The sequence below is a fragment of the Vanessa cardui genome, chromosome 1, assembly GCF_905220365.1.
Source record: "Vanessa cardui chromosome 1, ilVanCard2.1, whole genome shotgun sequence".
In the NCBI taxonomy this organism is placed as follows: Eukaryota; Metazoa; Arthropoda; class Insecta; order Lepidoptera; family Nymphalidae; genus Vanessa; species Vanessa cardui.
In genome coordinates, this window is record NC_061123.1 from 15,351,824 (window position 1) to 15,373,116 (window position 21,293).

General features: G+C 32.3%; 1 protein-coding gene across 3 annotated transcripts in view; it reads left to right on the forward strand.

The window, feature by feature from the left end:
- The window catches only part of LOC124531057 (uncharacterized MFS-type transporter C09D4.1), a 72,046-nt gene that overhangs the window by 32,561 nt on the left and 18,192 nt on the right, over positions 1 to 21,293 (forward strand). The gene's annotated exons all lie outside the window — the stretch shown is intronic.

Sequence of the window (21,293 nt, forward strand, 5' to 3'; positions counted from 1 at the left end):
AGGAAGCTATTTCTATTGGTTGTGTGAATCGGCAGGTTTCATTGCATTTTCCGATGCTAAATCTAAGTTGTGTCGTACTATATGTAAGTAAGTCACTCGCGCGCTTGAGACCAATTCTAAGTTATAACTATTACGTTACGTTCCTGAATCTATACCGATGCAACTTCGACCGAACTGAGTCTGTTCGTTATGTAAGTGGAATAGGAAAACCATTAAAGGACAACAATCAGACGTAAAATTTATTTTGTTAAGAGGATTTTCCCTGATCAGTGACGTTGATAGACGGATAATGATGACGTTGCCTTGAAACAAATAAACGCATTGAATATTTTAATTGCATTTTGTTCCTAAAAGTTGATAATTAACAGTAATACTCTTGAGCGTTAAGAGATGGTTTTTGCATTCGCGCCCTGTGTAGTCTCATAGCAAAGACGGTACTATCGAAAGACATACATAACTAAACTAACATGTATTTAATAAATTTGAATCATTTTATATTTTTCACACATTTTTCAGTCTTCAATGCATTTTATTACTGATCTTAAAGTTATTAATAAACGTGAATTGTTTGTTAAATAATACTGCTCGAAAAATGCATTCAATTCTTGTGATGTTCATAACAACAACAATAGCCTGTAAATTTCCCACTACTGGGCTAAGGTCTCCTCTCCCTGTGAGGAGAAGGTTTGGAACATGAAATTATAAACATGAAGGTTTCCTCACGATGTTTTCCTCCACCGCCGAGCATGAGATGAATTATGAATATAAATTAAGCACATGAATATTCAGTGGTGCTTGCCTTTGAACTCGCAATCATCGGCTAAGATGCACGCGTTCTAACCCCTGGACCATCTCAGCTCCTTAACAGATGTTCACACATCATTATGGACGGCTGTATGTATGTGGTGATGCCAAGCAGACATAGATTTACAACTATTAAAGAAAATATTGTGAATATCATCACTTGTAAATAGTACACTTTTTATTAACTTAATAGTTGTTTGCAGCGAGAACAATTTGAAATGGACTTTCGAGTATTTCAGTTCGCAAGTCGAAGTAAACGATTGTTGAAAACGTGAATTTCAAACAAACTGCAATAGCAATCATTTAACCACTCGGGAAGTTCCCCCGAGAAAAATTTAATTAACTTCGCAAGTTTCAGTCGACGAATTCGAAAGTCGAGTAAGGGTTGTTAATAGAAATAAATCGATATATTTCAAAAGTTGAAGATTATTTAATCTTTTTAAGTATATTCAATTAAAACCTTGAAATACTATTTATTTTATTTATTTAGTGCTATTTATTATATGCAATGACATTCTAATAAACAGATATGTCGAAAGCCGAAATGTACTGAGTATAATAAAGTGAATGACAAACACTACCAATTGTAATTATAAATAACAAAACAACACTGAAAAGCATTAAATAATTTTTTATAAATAAAAAAAACCGCCGTCAAAAAGGAACTAAAAAGAAAAAAATAATCAGTTACATCCATATCCAATTTACGATATTTTAATCACCTTTTGAAGTCGGTGCCAACAAAGTAAATAAATATTGAAATCTATATTGAAATCATTTAATTTGTATCGATATCGATGGTTTGTCTAATGGTGTCATCTATACAATAAATATATTTAGTTTTTGTATGTATGTATTATGTACCTATATTAGCAATGATGGCACCGACTTTGAGAGGTGATTAAAAAATCGTAAATTGGATATGGATTATGGATAACATATGTATTTCTTACAACGCGTCCATGGTCACTCTTGCGCAATGTAAGATGAATGAAAGCCTGCCGGTGCACACTCGGCAGACACAGAGGTGTTGGCGCCGATCGCTTGTTGCGCATGCGCAGGTGAACTCGTGACATGTAGAGCTAAACATAAGACCTGTACGTACATATATACGTTTACTGTATGTATTATAAAACAATTTCCTCAATAGTATTCTAATAAACAGATATGTTATATCCATACTAAACAAAAGAAAAAAGTGTGCCGCGCCGGGGACCGTTTATTTTAGTTTATTTTTACATTTCGTTAAAAGTAAAAAGGATAGCTTGATAAAAACAATAAGTAAAAGAGATAACTAGATATTTTAATTGCGCAAAACGTATTACTACGTAATTATGATGTATTATAACGTATTACTACGTAAAACGACTAAAGGCAAACGTCCCAATTAGGATGTTTTCTAGTCTTCACTTTTTGCACGTTAATAACAAATCTGTTTACTAAAACATCATTGAGTACCTATATGTATGAAAAAAATAATAAATGTGAAAATAATATTGCGTTTGTATTCTTGAAGTATAGTTAAAATAATAAGACACGTGTTATGTGTAAATCGTAATTTATTTATTTATAACTAATATATAATAGGTACTAGAAATAAAAATATCCATTGAAGAAATATATAAAATATGTCGGTTTATTCTCCAAACCTTCTCCTCAAAGGAAGGCCTTAGTCCAGCAGTGTTAAATTTACAGGCTTATATTGTGTTAAATAAAACAGTTACAAAATAAATATCAAGATAGAAAGAGAACTAAGTTTAAGGCTTAGTCTTCATCATAATCTTTTGTTTGACATCTGTAAAACTAACGTTAGCGTCTTAAAGATGATTTTGAATTACAATTCAACCATCCGTGAGCAAAACGAATCATTTCTTCACTCGATATTAACGAGCCAAAAGTGTTCAAAATAAATATTTTCCGGTTATACTTACACTATTGTTATACTTGTACGAGTATTCCCGAAACAGGTTTGCTTTATTTTGTGTAAGTCTCATCACATATACTCGTCAAGCAACAATATTTAGTAATCTTGTTTGTGAGAGATGAGGGACATCTTAGTTCGCAAATTTGTTGACGTATTGAAGATATTAAATGAGGTTTTATCTAATGAGTTTGTTTCGCCAGTTCTTCTCCGTTCTGGTATTTTCTTTTAACTAGCAGTTACTTTAATATGACAATCAATAAGTAAGTGTAGTGATTCCAGATTGATTAAAGGGACTTGATTTGATTATTAACTCTCACACACACACACACATGTACAGACACGCAAACAAATAGTTATAGTACGACACAACTTAGATGTAGCATCGGCAAATTCAATAAAACCGATTACTGCCGATTCACACAACCTATAGAAACAACTCACTATCGCGCCATTCGACGCTATTCGTCGCTATACATAGATTCTCGCGTCAGTTCAACCCGAGAAAGCAAGTGCATGTATATCGTCGTGTCAAATTGACGAATATATTACGTCATATGATATTACGAGTTATTACGTTTGTGTAAAGATCATATTCGCATAAGAATATATCTTGATAATTTGGGATAGCGTACTTAATTCTGATGTATTTACTATTTATTTACGATGGATTTACGAGTTTTACCGATGCCACGTTTAAGTTGTGTCTTTCTTTTCTGCTTGTAAAAACATTAATTGTTTCTTTGATATGGAATAGTAGGGCCATATGAAAAATACTAGTCATAACTAGTAACTCACTACGTTTTGGTTACCTTTTATAGATTTGTATTTAACCCGTTATATTGATTTGATTGGGCTAGAATTACAGTATCAACGCCTAATTATTATTATCGATCGACGCATTTTAATTAAAATAAAATTAAATCAAGCTTTCCTCTTGGAATATTAAATAGTAATTCTACTAAGTAAACTAATCCATGACAAATGATTGATACATTCTAAATGTTTCTATAGATCTATTCTGTTCTCAAATCTATGGAGCCAAATTACGTGTTGGATTCCTTACAATGTCAACGTCAACGACCAAGATTAATTACACTTTTGTTAATACCAAAACTATACCCAACTGTTTGTGTAAATGTATATGAATATATTACTTGTATATTAAAATTTACTGTATAAAGTATCACTAAGCAATGTACCTTTACTGTAATGGATCATCGATATTGTGTCAACAATTTTTATTGAATAAACTATTGAAATTGAAATTGAAAAATAGAAAATGCGAATAACGATCTCTTCATTATATTGAAAATACTATGCTCTTAGCATTTATAATACAAATCCCACTAATTTTCGCCCGAATTGTCTTTTGATGACTATTTTACTAATCATTCAATCAAGTAGTTCATAGAAATAAAAAATAAATTAAATCTAGGCGGTACAATATGTTTTGATACTTGGATGTTATAGCAATGTATATTTATTTATTTGTAAATATTTAGTTGCTATACAGGTACATAAAAATGACGAGAGTACCAACACATTGAACACGTATTATTACTTTAAAAAAAAAACAACACAATAACATAGTGTTACAACGGTTTATATTACTTGTAACGTAACAAGTATCTTTAAAATAGTTTGTTATTATCAATGATTATCGGTATTTAAACATAGACTCGGTTAAAATTAAAGGGACCATAAGATAAGATAAACTGATTTTTTAAAGAAAATTTTTTGACAATAAGTAGGTAATACGGTTGTTTATGATTATTGTCTTTAAAGTTTAATATAAATGATATGATAGTAAGGATTCCACATAACCTCTGTCACTTGTCTGTCTGCTTGTCACTTTGTGGTAGAGCTTCAAATCATCACATCCAGGACAACAACAACAGCTAGTAAATTTCCCACTGCTGGGCTAAGGCCTCCTCTCCCTTTGAGGAAAAGGTTTGATGTTTATAACTCTACTCTAGCTATTGGAGATATAACTCGATATGATATTAAAGAACAAACTTAAATATTCATTAAATTCGTCATATATTTTGAGCGAAGATCTTCAGATTCGAAGCCCATTTAAAACCCATAAAAAAAATAATTATTTAGAAATCTATTATTAATGTAATTTTGGAAAGACTGGGCCTTGCCTAATCGGATGTATGTAACTACTTATAATATGCGTTAAAAAAGGGTGTAGTGCAATGACTGAATTATTGATACCTTGTGGTAAGTCTTTGTGTAAGCCCGTCTGGTGCCATCAATCAGGTAACACCCACTCTTCAGATATTATACCGTCAAACAGCAATACTTATTTAATACTTAGTATTGGCTCTTTCACACTCCAAATATCTTAGTAAGGTTATATATTTCTTACAGCTAAAATGCGTTATTGACTTACCATCAGGCGGCCCATTTGACATTCGTACCTTTACTATTAGAAATTAACGAAGTCTTTTTAATGATTCAACCTATGAAGCGAAAACCTCTCCATCCATAAAAAAACTATTTAAAAGTATTTGCAAATGTCTTGAATAAAGCATATTTTGATTTGTTTAAAATATGCAATACTAGTTTGGTAGCATTAGTATGTTATTTAAATAAAATTCAGTCTTGAATATCAATTCAGTCAATCAAAATCAAAATCAATCAAATCAAAATAAACTTTATTCAAGTAGGCTTTTATAAGCACTTTTGAATCGTCATTTTACAATTAAGTGAAGCTACCACCGGTTCGGAAAGTAGATTCTACCGAGAAGAACCGGCAAGAAACTCAGTAGTTACTCTTTTTTAACATTTAAAAAATACAACGTCATGTTAATTAAATACAATTATTTCAATTAATGTATCCTGCTTGGAAGTCAACAGGTATTAACTCCACGCTTTTTTATCATCTACAAAATCTTGTATCGAATAGTATGCTTTTTCTACCAATGTATTTTTAACAAACGATTTGAATTTACTAAACGGCAAAGTTAAAAATTTCTGCGGAATTTTATTATAGAAACGGATACCTTGCCCCAAGAAGGATCTATTGACTTTGCGGAGTCGGAAACTTGGCGTTATAAGTTTATCCTTACTTCTAGTGCATATACAATGATTATCACTGATTTTATCAAAGTGATCAATGTTACTGTGAATATACATGATATTGTTGTAAATATATTGCGACGCAACAGTAAGTATTCCTACTCTGTTAAAAACATCCCGAAGAGAGTCTCTAGCTCCAAGATTATAAATAAACCGAATTGCTCTCTTTTGTAAAATAAAGACAGATTCAATATCTGCAGCGTTACCCCAAAGTAATATGCCATATGACATAATACTGTGAAAATAACCAAAATAAACTAAACGAGCGGTATCAATATCAGTTAGTTGTCTAACTTTTCTAACCGCGTATGTTGCGGAGCTGAGTCATTAAGATGAGTCAGTCATTAAGATTAAGGATGATAAATGAGAAGTCCACTGAAGTCTGGAATCCAATTCTATTCCTAAAAACACCGTAGTATCAGCTACTTCAAGACGGTCACCATTTAAAGATATATTTTAATTTTGCTTACTAACATTAGGTAGGGTAAAAACTACACATTTTGTTTTTTGAGCATTCAAAACTAAATTATTTACCGTAAACCAATTGTGTATCTGTGATAATGCACCGTTCACATCGTCATAGTCATTTTTTTTCCTGTCTACCTTAAAAATCAGCGAAGTATCGTCAGCAAACAACACTATATCACAAATACTCTTAACATAGAAAGGAAGATCATTTATATAAACTAGGAATAGAAAGGGACCCAAAATTGAACCTTGTGGAACTCCCATTTTTAACGTAGATCCAGAAGACTTTATTGCATTAATGAAAACTTGCTGGATTCTTTGACTTAAATATGAAGCGATGAGATCAAGAGCTTTACCTTTAACACCGTAATATTTGAGCTTGTAAAGAAGCGTTTCGTGTTCTACACAATCGAATGCTTTAGATAAATCACAGAATACTCCAATAGCGTTCTGTGATTTCTCCCAAGCATCGTAAATATGTTTGAGAAGCGCAATTCCCGCATCAGTTGTCGAGCGACTTCTTCTAAAACCGAATTGCTCACCATGAAAAATAGCATTTGTACCGAAATGGACGAGAAGTTGATTTAAAATATTTTTTTCGAAAATTTTACTTAAGGATGGGAGTATTGAAATAGGCCTGTAATCACCGGGATCGCTTCTGTTTCCAGTTTTAAAAAGTTTCCAAAAGCGACTGCATTCTTCGATTGATCGTAATAAATAAACTGGAGTAAATGTTTTTTCGATAATACTTCGCAATAAATTCAGTTGAGCTTTAAACGTGTCTGGTCGCAGGTGTTTTATTCATATTTCAAATAGAATAAACAAAATATTAACTTTTGACAGTTATGAATTTGTATTAATATGTAAAACCTTCGAACTTCTGATCTGTCCTGGTAGGTTCCAAAATTGCTGTAATAAATTGTAATTCTAGGCAAAAAGAATACAATATTCTCACTTAAAGTAACATGTTTATACTTCTTGTATTGACTTTGGCGATACATAGAAGAATTGTCAAAATCAAAGTCGAAATATACTTTATTCAAGTAGGCTTTTTACAAGCACTTTTCAATCGTCATTTACTAAAGTACATTAAGTGCAGCTACCACCCAGTCGGAATGTTAGTCTCAAGAAAGTTACTCTTACTCAGTAGTTACTCTTCTCCAACATTTAAAAATTTAAACATATATAGTATGTATAATCTATGTATGTTTATATAAAATTTTAAGTATTTTAAATATAATAATAGTATTGCATAACTAAACACTAATATTTAAAAGTAAATATATTCTCTTACAGATCATAGTGTGAGTCGATTTAGTGGTTCTCGAGCGTAGATTAGCATGATACCATAAACGCAGGTGGCTACCGAATATTCATGACCCACTAATCCCATTCAAACGATTTTCCAAATCCCTTACGGTTGTCTTATGACGCATCTTGGATGGATTTATGGCTCAAAGCGACACAGACGGCTTATTCGTTTCCGTTTCGAAAATAACTATTGTTTCATGTATGTGGTATCAAAGAAGTTTTGATAATGATTAATCGAAACTGCTTTTCTAATTTATCTACTTCTTTTGTTGGTGTAGTTCAAGACCAAAGCGTCGTCTTTGTTGCGATGGTTATTCATCGTTGTGTCAGAATACCACAGTATCCTATGGATTTTAATAATAAGAGAATAAGAGTGCACCTTTGCTTGTATATGCTTCTGCTCATAATTTTCCCCGACGATTAGTCGTCATCACAGCTGATAAGTATTGATGCTGTATGATTCCCCTCGTTCCTTACATCGCCAAGGCACCACCGACCTTGAGGGTTAAGATGTTATGCGCCTTGTGCTTGTAGTTGACTCCTAAAAATACTAATAGGTACGAAAGTGTCTGACTCGTGTGACGGTGACAAGTTGAATGAGTCAGCTGTCAGCACGTTATGGCACTGCCCTATTCGGGACTACCCGCTCTTGACATAAATTTCCTTTTTTTATGGTATATGCATATGGGCCACCTGATGGTAAGTGGTCACTATCACCCATAGACAATAACATTGGAAGAAATATTAACTATTCCTTAAATCGTCAATGCGCCACCAACCTTGAAAACTAAGATGCTATGTCCCTTGTGCCTGTGGTTACACTGGCTCACTCACCCTTCAAACCGGAACACAACAATTGCGTACTGTTGTTTAGCGGTAGAATATCTAATGATTGGGTGATACTTACCCAGGTGGGCTTGTAAAAAACTCTACCACCAAGTAAATTCAATTACAAATAAATTTGCTGTCACAAAAATCACAATGATTATTTATCAGACCGGATACAAACAACTGATCACGACCAACACCTTAAAGAATAGGTAAACAATGATTAATACTAAATCCCCTTTTGAAACTATCAACGTGCGTATCACATTGAGTTAAGTTACAGGTTTTTTCTTAATTAATTTTCTTTAAGAAACTCCGGCTTAAGTTTTTCTTATTAATGAGCGAACACGTAATAGTCATGTGTCTTAAATAGCTGCTTAGTAGAACGCTTTGACTCGATACTTTAATTGCTCTCACAAAATGGGGTCATCGTTCTTTAACAACAAGCCTCTCTACACTGATAATATTGAAACAACTGATTAATTATAAAATCAAAATATTATTTATTCAAGTCGGCTTATACATAAGAAACATTTTGAATCATCATGTTTCAGTATTGAATTAAATGTAACTTTTAAATAGATTTTATGGAAAAGAAACGGCTAGAATAACAACTCATAACTACTATCTTATTTCATCGATTTAATAAGAGTTTATGTCAATAAAGTACAATTAAATTTATATATATCTTGTCTGGGAATCAACAAATACTAAGTCATAAGCATTTTATCATTTTTTGATATGTGATTTCAATTTATTAATAGGATTGATATAACTGATGAATCTTATTAGAAAGAAATACCCATGGATACCCCAGGAAGGATGTATTGACTTCGCGAAGCCGGAAACAAGGTGTTGTTAGTTATTCTTGCGGTTCTTCTCGGTAGAATCTACTTTTCGAACCGGTGGTAGCTATATTCAATTGTAAAATGACGATTCTAAAGTGCTTGTAAAAGCTTGCATAAAGTTTATTTTGATTTTGATATCTTTCCTATTCGTTTCTATACAATGATTTTCACTGCTTTTTTCAAAATGGTTCATATTTTTGTTAATATATATCATATTATTGTAAACGAGTAATATTGTGAAGCATCTGTAAATATACCTACTTCATTAAAAACTGCCTGAAGGGACCTTTTAGTTCCAAAATTATAATGAAACGGATATCTTTTTTTGTAGAATGAAAACATTTTTGATATTTGTAGCGTAACCGTAAAGAAGACTTTTGTAAATAAAGCAAATTTTATCAAATTTTTAATCTATATTTACATAGTATTCGGAAAATTAAAAAAAAAACGCGTACAAGATTCATCACGTGAATTTTCGACTTAAAAAGTGTAATCCTTATGCATTACATTAATCAAATACAATGTATGATTGGCTGTTTTTTTTATAATAATTTTGATTTGGTATTTGAGCCGAGCAGTCAAATGTTAAACCTGTTTGTAAGAAGAAATCACAATCCATAGTTAATGGCATTCCTTGTCTATCTCTCTCTCTCTTCCTCAATCCTTGATTCGCCAATGCACCGCCAACCATGGAAGCTAAAATTTGCTTTAGTGACACTGATTTATACAGATAGTATTTACAGTCTTCAACGCAACGATACTAAAATATTGGTGTTTGGTGGCACAATATGAGAATCTTAAGTGGTGGTGGTGCTAGGGATTCGTGCAAGACAGTTTAAGGAATTAAATCCCTAACACTAAGCACTCACTCAATTTCACAAATTGTAACATAACAATTCTAAAGATATATAAGCATAACAAGAACAGCAAGTATCAAGTTAAATTCCTTTTGAGTTTGTGTGCTTAGTAAAGTGCTCACACAAAGCTCTACCAGCTCCTTGTGAGCTTGCTGCTTAGTTATTGAGTGCTTTCTAATTATCGCTAAAACGATCTCTATATTGTATTTCAATACGAAGGTAAGAGAGTCAGTTTAATTATAATTAAAGACCGTATAACATCTTAGATAGGGAGAATAGCGATCCTTTAACGTTGTAAGCAAATATCAGCTATTAGTTAATAATTAAAATTTGACACTCTCTAGGTTTACTCGAGTTTTGGCACATTCCGTGAGGTTGTACATTCAATAGTCTGCTTGCCTTTTAAAATTAATTTTAATTAAAAAACCGGCCAAGTGCGATTTTCACGTGTTTCGTGCACATCTATAATAACGGTAAAAAATCGAGTCAGTTAAAAAGGGGCCCCCTTAAATATATTTTTATTCTGTTTTTTAGTATTTGTTTTAGTAGCGGCTTTTATTCATTGTATAGGTTGGCGGACAAACATATGGGCCACCTGATGATAAGTGATCACCATCACCCATAGACAATGATGCTGTAAGAAATATTAACTATTCCTTACATCGTCAATGTGCCACCAACCTTAGAAACTAAGATTTAATGTCCCTTGTGCCTTTAGTTACAATGGCTCACTCACCCTTCAAACCGTAACACAACAATACTGAGTACTGTTATTTGGCGGTAGAATAACTGATGAGTGGGTGGTACTTACCCAGACCTGCTTGCACAAAGTTCTACCACCAAGTAAAGTGTGTTCAGTGAAAATTTCTTAATTGTCTCTCACGATTCATGACATACAGCCTAGTGATGGACAGACAGACGGACGGACAGTGGAGTCTTAGAGGGCCACGTATAACCCTTTGGCGAACCTTAAAAACGTTAAGATAATTCATCCATTATCCATTTTAAAGGAACTTATTATCGTAGATAGATAATATGATAAATTACCAGGAAAATCAACCTGGCCTCTTCACCTTTGCATATGTTATCGCGCTGAGAGTTCAATACCAGCACTTGACCCGTCGTTGAACGTCATCGATCCACTGAATTAATTAATACAAAGTACGTCAAGATAAGTTGAAACTAAGCTGCATTAGTTGAGAATTAGCTCAGCAACGTGAGATAACATTGCTTATTCAGAGATTCCTTAAAGATTCCCCTACAGATGCTTCGGTTGCAAGGTTCGAAGCATCTAATCTAAGGGTGTGCACACATCGCGTCGTGCCGCTAAAGTCAGCGATGCTATCCGTGCAACACGTTGCTAGTACCTGCAAAGAGCTACCAAAATACTTTAACTTTGTCAGCCATTGTGACGTCACATTGGCTGACAAAGTTATGATATTAGGGTTGTTATGTTTCGACGTCTGATCGTACACGGGTTTGTAATGATAGACGATTTCATAGAATATATTTACAGATAATATAGCAATATGCATCCAAAAATGGCTTTTGCAATGTTCTATTAATAACAATGCAAAAGAAATTATGGTTGTAAAAGCCATTGCAGATAGGACCATACGTCCAGCGAGGTTCACGATCATAGGATGAATTGTCATCTTAAAGTACGAACGCAAAACGCAATGTTACAACAAGTTATAACGCAACAATTATCCCGTATGTAGGTGTACCCTCAATACTGCAAGTTCCGATACGGTGCAGTCTCCAACAACCGAAGAAGTTGTGGATGCTAATCACGCTAGATTGTTTGCTGTGATAACTTTATCAAATTATACGTGTATTTTTGAATAAATTATTTGTTTATTTAGAGATCAAATTGTATAATAAGATTTTGTATTTGTTTAAAAAATATAATCAAAGAAACGGAAATTAGAAACGAGATTTGAGAATGACACCGTCGCAAACGTCGCGCGGATTCTTTTCCGATATTTATTAATTATGAGAAATACGAAAAGCTGACACTATTAATGACACGGCTCAGTTACTGATAACGTGATTGTTTGTCATTATTTCGTAATAGATAATGATATAAGTCATCACATAATACAATTGCACATAATATATAACCTACATTGTATGCGGATTATCTTATACAAGTTATCAGCTGTGACTCTGTTTACTGATTTTATTTTATAATAAAAGAATTCGTATCCCCTTTTGTTTCATAGATTTGGCTTGGCTGAGTGTAAGAAGGACGGTGTATCAAAATCGAAATCTACCAAATATTCACATAATTTGTTCTAATATTCTGGGTACTAATATTATATTTTGCTGTCTATAGTGATGATAGATATAGATACATATAGATATGACCTTTTTCCCATTCCAAATACGAAGTCGTCATTGACCATTCTCAAGACTAGCCAAAAATAGTTGATATTATAGTATACATAATTCCTATTCCTTATCCGATCAGAAACCATTCCGATACTCCACAGAGATAGTACTTTTGGAGATAACCTCTAAATTTTGTAGTGCTATGGATAAAACCTGGACAAAACTCCTGGGAACTACTTTACTGGCCGACAGCTGATTAATATGGTTGTACTAGTAGTAAGTATTATATTAGTTACCTACTTATTCATCATCAACTAACTATACATTTATCTCATCTCTCCATCTAATAATGGGTACAGTATTTTTTAAATTAAATTATAGATTTCTAACAAAAATATAGGTAGTTCGTGATGCAAGAATTTCTCTACGTTTTCAGTGTATGTTGTGTTTTTTTTTAGATTTTAAAGCGCTGTCAACCTTGAGGTCTAAGAGTATCTTACCAGTAATTAAACTCGTTCATTCGAACGAACTAGAACCGTAAAAAAATAAAGAATATCTCGGCTTATCTGTATAGTTCTAGTAGGTAGGTTATATATGTACTGTGTATTCATAAATAATGTGAAAAAAATATATTATATATTGTAAAAATTTTGATCATATTATTCCATTGGAACTTTTGAAACGTGTTATAATAAAAACTAGCAACTCGCCCCGGCTTCGCACGGGTGCAATGCTGATTCTAAATATACTACAGAATTTGTTTATTTACGACATCGCATTACAAACTTCTAAAATTATCAGTGTTTCCTTACTATATTGTCCATGTATTATATACAAAAACCTTCCTCTCGATTCACTCTATCTATTGAAAAAAATCGTCTAAAAATCCTTTGCGTAGTTTTAAAAATCAAAGCATACATAGGGACACGACACAGAGAAAGCGACTTTTTTTTATACTATGAAATGTGTATATGTGTGTGATGCAGTTATGCCGTCTATAGAGCGCAGCTTCACGTGCAAAAAACAAATAGCTTTCGTAGGATCAATGTTGACCCTATTCGTTAAGTGGGGGCGACGAAGTTAGGTAAACCCCATTATTTGCGTATTCCAATTTCAGCGCCTCAGAGACGTATATCTACGTTAATATGGATTACCTCGTTAGCATAATGTATTCAGACTAGTTTTCCCTTGTGGAAAAAGTTTTTCCTTGCTTTGATTGGAATTAGTGAATTATAGTTACACTAATGGAACGGGATTTCTTCCACGATATCCAATATTGTCCACCGTCACAGGCCAACGAGATGCTCTTGTTTCTTACCTGTTAAGTATATCGTTGCAAGAGCTGGATAATCCGGATATGTCTTCTTCTATGACGTGTGTTTAATGAAGCTTTGTATGGACAGCTCGGCTTGTATTGAATTGAATGTTATGTATCATTTATAATAGAATGTATGTTTTTTTCTTAATGGACGGATGTCATGATGCAATAATAATAATGATAATAATATGATGATATGCAAAATTAACGCTATCTGAGCTGAGCTAAATTGGATATGATGATATGAAGCAAGCTTAAACCTATAGGAAGGACGTAGGTTTTTCTTTGCCTAACACTTGACGAAATATTGGCAAGCGAAGACACGGGTGCAAGTGCATTACACATTAACTGTATATGTATTTAAAGATAAATATTATACAGATTACTTACTGAATTATAATAAAGCTGTTATGTTTTTCTAATAAAAATATTTCGTTTAAAAACAGACTTATCAATGTTATATTTATGTTAGTTGATAATTATATAACCGGTCTTATACATTGTTATCCTCTTTAAATACTATTAAAATATAGTCTTTTAATATAGTCTTTTTTTATGATTAGGAATGCCCAAAAGAACATATGCGTTTAATATGTAAACTATCTAATATTTGGTATTACTCGAAAATACAAATTAATATTACTTAGTAGAAAATAATTTACATAAAAAAAAACCTGCATCGTCTTATTTCTTATATCTTAATATAAAAAAGGTATATGTTTATATATTAATTATGTTAAAAACCGTTTGTAAGGACGTTAAGCAAAATTGTTATCAAAATATCTATTTACGCAATAAATTCGCCTTTGTTACTTATTACAAAAAGATTCCTCAAAACATTTAATTGTTCTCAGCAAAATTAACAAATCTTGATCATTTTCTTGTTACTAAAGATTTAAGTTATTTAAATGAAATTTGTGTTATTCTTATTGTTTTATTAATTGGAATAAGTAACATTGTTATTCGAAAATATTTATCATTTACTGAATCATATAATTAGATCGTGATCAGGTGATATTAATACATTAATCATTCGTCGTCGTTTTGGACCTTTATAATATATACCTTGGGTTTAGATTAGCAAAGTTCTAGGAATATGTGACAGCATAGCTGACCTATTAAACAAATAAAGTTTTAATTCCACTAAGGTAGATATGAAGTGAGAACTTCCAGCCTTAGGGCATATTATATTATAGTATATGTAGAGTTGACCTAACGACTTTTTGTCAGGTATATTTAAATAGTGGTAGATTTTTGACTTGATTTATACTTAAAAACGAACGGTAATTTCTTTTAAGGCAACATTAAATAAGCAAATTCGTTACTTAGAACGCTCAATGAAGTATATTATACCTTTGTAGGAAATGTATTAGTCCCGTATTGATTAACGGCTGATATCTATTTCCAAGTTACAAATCCGATTGTTGTTCAGCGTTTCCTATTGTTCAGGCAGGATTGATAACTTGTGCTTGATAGGACACACAGAAGGCTCAAATCGAAAATCCAATATTGTAAGTTGATTCCTAAATCCGTTTCATATGTCTAAGAAATTATTGTTCGTTTTGAAGTATTGATATGATTCATTGTCATTGCATAGTATAAAACAAAGTCGCTTTCCGCTGTCTGTTGTGATGTTTAGATCTTTAAAATTACACAACGGATTTTGTTGCGCTTTTCTTTAATTGATAGATTGTTTCACGGGGAAGGTTTATTTGTATATTACATACACAATATAGTAAAAAAACACAGATTATTTTAGTTTTTAAAGTAGTGTCGTAAGACGTAGCCGTTTTTATTGTCTAATGACTGAAAAACTGTGAACGTAAGAGATTCTTTAGTGTATTTAGTATCAGCATTGCACCCGTGCGAAGTCGGGGCTGGTCGCTAGTATTTAAAAGATTTCTTCAAAGTATGATAATATAAAATATGTACTTACATTATAATGAGCATAAGTGTTCTAGTTGCTCACGTGATCTATATTTTATGTAGAATTTAAAGGTGAAATCGTCAGGATATTGTTGTATTATATTAAATATAGTACCTATGTATTAACTAACATGACTTTGTATTTTTTAAATGTTGAAAAGAGTATCTACTGAGTTTCTTGTCGGTTCTTCTCGGTAGAATCTACTTTCCGAATCAGCGGTAGCTTCACTTAATTGTTAATTGACGATTCAAAAGTGCTTGTAAAATTCCACTTGAATAAAGTTTATTTTGATTTGATTTGATTTGAATATGACTCGAGAAACAGTCAATCGTTGAACTAGTCAACTATTATTTGAAGTCGATCTTTGCAGGACAAATCTAGTTAGGAACAGTCCAATAGCGTGTATGTCACGTTCGTACAATACTTGTGTAGAGCACTTTGCGATCTTGAGCATTGCTTGTTAGATTCTTCCATTGTTTGTGAAAAGTGTGCATGTCTCAGGTTTAGTTATTTTCGTTACATCGATATTGTTGTGTTTCTATTTATAAATCAGTATTTACTTTGAAGATAGATAATACAGACTATAATCAATACTGATTTAAATCCAAGGTTCACCAAACATTGTTAGGTACTTACAGATATTATTTTATTTAACATTTTTTCCTTTTATATAATTGTATAAGTAGATTATCTATTTTTAGCTTAAGTCTGGCCTATATACATATCTTAAAAAACTATTCGAATTAGCTTCTTACTTATTATGTAAATATTATACGTAAGTACATATATGAATATTCTTAAATCGAATGTGTTCAGAATTCGGCCTTATATTCAATTAGAAACGACCATATTTTTCGTGCATGATCATTTCATAATTCTCTCGAACCATATAAATTTAATTCTCAACTTATAACAACATCAGCCTGTAAATTTCCCACTACTGTGCTAAGGCCTCCTCTCCCTTTAAGGATAAGGTTTTGGAACATATTCCACCGCCGGTCCAATGCGGTTTGGTAGAATGCACATATGATATAATTTCGATGAAATTAGACACATGCAGGTTTCCTTGCGATGTTTTTCTTCACCGCCGAGCACGAGATGAATTATAAAAACAAATGAAGCACACTGAATATTCAATGGTGCTTGCCTGGGTTTGAACGGGCAATCATCGGTTAAGATGCACGCGTTCTAACCGCAGGGCCATCTCGGTTCTGACATAAATATCCAATGAATATATCACTAAAAAAATCAGCTCTCCAGATATTGTGTAGACCTCAAGGACTTATTCATACAAAGTTTGTTTAAAAGATTAGTATCAAATAAGCCATAAGTCCATTCTATATACGCACGTTATAACAATTGTAAAGATTTCGAATCGAAAACAAAATCACACAGAGTGACATAATGTTGACTCTACGTAGTAATTAGAATGTTATACAAGTTTACAAGGTGTTATAAAATTCGGCGTGAGATATAAATATGGATTATGCGAACGATGTTTGCGTTGAATAGCGGAAATTTTATTCACTAATCCCAGCAATGTACTTTATTATTTGAACTCAAATATATTTTGCGTTTATATAATTAGATACTGAATTTGCGCTCATAAACAGTGATTAACTGGCTCATTGTCACATAGCTGAGTATAAATGTTTTTTTAATTCTTAGTGATTCTAATTAGTTCTTTTAAATTAGTTACATTAATTGTAAGCCTGTGTTTTATCTTATATTATAAGAAGGTAATTTATAAGGGAGACCTTTTATATTTATTCCTTTAATTAGTCTAGGCTTAATGATGATGAGCCAAGTATTGTATCTATAGGACTAAACAGTGAGCACAAACTGAAGATACTTGTTATCTAGGTACGTGAGAAATATGAACTTTTCATTTCAACATTAATTATTTTCTTTTCCTTAAAGTCGAATGGGATTATGCCACTTGAGACTGTAGTAACATGGCCCAGTCACCTTTCCAATAGAAATTAAATAATATTAAGTATTGCTGTTAAGTAGTAGAATATATCATGATTAGAAGGCACTTAGCCAGACGGGCTTGTAAAAGTTTGTGCCCAAACGAAGGTGCAATCTCGTAATCCGATTGGACGACGAATCCCACCGACTGCAAAAAGTTCAGGCGCTGGACTAAAGGTTTTACGTGCTTTCCTTGGTACGATGCACAAATATCGAGACTGTTACGAATTTTTCATGAGAAAAATCCTATACCTCTTCATCGGCTCATACGGGGTTGAAACCATAGACCTCGGAATATGCCTTAGCCATTAGACTGACGAAGGGGGCAAGTAAAATATATTTATGCTTTTAATAAAAATTCGTGTTCCATTTTTCTTTTACACAGAGAATTAGCATACCTCAATGATGTTCTAGTAAACAGATATGTCATTAACGCGCAAAAAGTGAATACTAGAAAACGTCCTAATTGGGATTATGCCAGTAATACGTTATAATACATCATTAAGTAATACGTTTTGCGTAATTAAAACTTCTAGTTATCCCTTTTACTTATAGTTTTTATCAAGCTATCCACTTTTTCTTGTAACGAAATGTAAAATAAGCGGTCCCCGGCGCGGCGCACTTTTTTCTGTTGTTTAGTATGGGTATAACATATCTGTTTATTAGAATATCATTGGCATACCTTCATTGGTATAACGGTATGCTTGGAAATCTTATTAAAGGAAATAGATTTGAATGCACGGTAATCTTATTAAAGCTAATAATATTCGTTTTATTAGTTTTTGTTTCACATCGAATAACACAAATTAGATTTTTTACGAGCAAACTTAATAACTAACACTATAGCATTTGATATCATGTGTCATTATTACCTTAATTACGTTAATATTGTATATTTATTTATATTTTACAATTTAAATTCCATAAAGTAAAGTAAGTAAAAAGTAAAGTACTTTTATGTATTCTAATTTTTAAAAATTAAACACAGTAAATAGATTAATTGATTTTTACAAAATAGATTTTTATTTTGCGAATACTGTTGCCTGAATTAGAAGTAACTAGAAACTAGAAAGAATTAGAAATAACAAGCTCAGGGGTTGTATCTTAATTAATGATCTGTCTTGTATTTTATAACATAATTGAGTTTCTTGTTTGAACTCTAAAATTTTACGTTTAAATTAAGATAAGTCTAGAGAAATTTTAAATTCGTAACTTTACAATTAATTAAATACTTTAACAACTAATTCTAAAGTGCTTTATGAGACTACTTTGATAAAGAATATTTTGTTTTATATTTTTTATTCGTTTCAAAGAAGGATTATGTAATATTATTCAATCTGCAAAAGCACTCTAATAAACAATGATATGTAGAATTATTCCAAAAAGGCCGGCAACGCACTTGTAAGCCTATCATGAGGCCCATGTGCGGTGGTAATCACTTTCTATCAGATGACTGATGAGCCTCCAGCTCGTGTGCCACCTATAACATAAAAAAGTCCTTCGAAAGTAATCTTTCATAGAACTTTAAAATCACATGAAATGAATTTGTTTTGCAGTTATTTTACACTTTATGTTTATAATGTGTTATCTATGTATAAAATTCTTGTATGTGTATGTAGTGAAATTGCAGCTGTAATTGCAGCTGTAACAGCTTTGCTGATGGGTTTTTATTACATATTTTATAAGAATATCACTAACCTAATTAATAAATGCACAGCCGGTACGGATAGTCGGTGAAAATGCAGCTCAATTTTGTTACTATTTATGGTAATATAATCCAACCCGAATTAAAAGGACACATATAAGAATACAAAAACTAACAGGGTACGATGTTTTTCCGCTGTCGATGTTTTGTTAACTTCACGCTGGACTCAAATACAATGGAGAATGACTGTCATCGTCAAAACAAGGACAAAAAGTTTTTTATAGAAAAACCATTCTCAAAGCACCGGTTTGAAAAAGAAGTTTGTCAGCGAAACATTGTCTAAAAGTTTCGGTATGTGTAACAAAAAATCTGTTTACAAGTTATTTCTCTTAGCAAAGATTTATCCACAGATAACGCGTTGATTACGCGTTTTTACATTGTCATTGACTTGACTGCCTTATTCGTTGAGTTAGCACAGTGCGTAGTTAGGCCTGCATACTCCAGGGTCATTTTCAGGTCAGGCTGATTTGGGACGGAGATGTTTAGGTTTATTCAGTTTATCTGTCAAGAAAATAGCTTAGTATGTCAGTAATGTTAATCTCTCGTACCTCGAAAAGCCGTTAGTCCTCTCATGACCTCTGCGGTGTCGTCAGGTTGTGTTTCCCTTTGATTACGAGTGTGGCCCTTATGTTTGTGCTTACCCTGCTCAATAATATTTGACGTGTTGCGTTTTCATAAATCATCAATAGATATATCGTTCATCATAAGCTGTTCTTCAAGATCCATTTATTTCCTCGGTCCGAATGTTACAATAGGAAATTCGAAACCAAATTCAAGCTAGTAGGGAATAAAATATAAACTGCTGCTCTCTTGTATCTTAGACATAAGTAAACTTGCATATAATGAAAAAGCAATCACAGCGCACACAAGCAGCATCACTAATCAATCAACGTATAAGTCCCAGCTAACCAAATCTTTATCTTTAACAAAAAGTAAAACTTTTGCCAAATGGGTCATTCGAAGGTACTTACAATAACGGACTGAATCCTTCCACCAGTAAATATATTTTAAATTTGTACAATATATATTTTTTGCCAAGGAATTAAAGGCAGTGTATATCTAGTGATGTACTTCCGTTGACTTTGCTTAAAAAACCTTTATAATAAAATAATGTATCGTTTAACACAACGTCGCAATCGAGTTTAGGCTTACTTGTCTTCGGTTTTTAATATGAACTGGACAAACCCAAATACTTATTTGGAATAACCACGATAGTCTCGAATTATTTAAATCACCGATTCGTTAATGGTTTTCTAAAATAATAACATTTGACTACTAAGTCATTAAAGTGCCCTCAATCAGCTGATTTTAATGACTACAGTACGCTCAGTGGTTGAAATTGTGGTCGACCGAACTCATTATTGAAAATTGTAGTCAAACATAATTATGCATATGTATTCGCATATTTCGAACGCTTATATTCTTTATAATTTTTATTGATTTCTCGAAAGTTCCTCAGTAGCTAAACAAAAAAAGAAACCAAAAATGCAAAGGAGAGACTGTTTCGCTCCCTATTTTTTTTGTTTAGCTTTCTGAGAAACATTCGAAAAGATCATAAATATATTTTTATTAATATAAATAACTTTAGACAACGTTTATGTAAACGTTATGTTATAATTATGTAACTATTTTGTATATTATAATAAATTTTATTATGTCGTTTTATATTTCGTATCGATTAGCCTAAAATTAGCATATCCGGATTCCTAATAAATAAGCACAATGTATATAGTCGCGAATATCATATCCTATTCATTATAAATGTTCCACACTGATGGTATTTATTGTCTATGTCTATTCTTGTATATGTCTTCATGGACGTAGTTGCTACTTGTAGAGCATGCTAGTTGCGTAGTGTGCTAGTTGTTTTGGCTTAAAGATGGAGACAAACTTGCAACCGTTGGTTCCGTA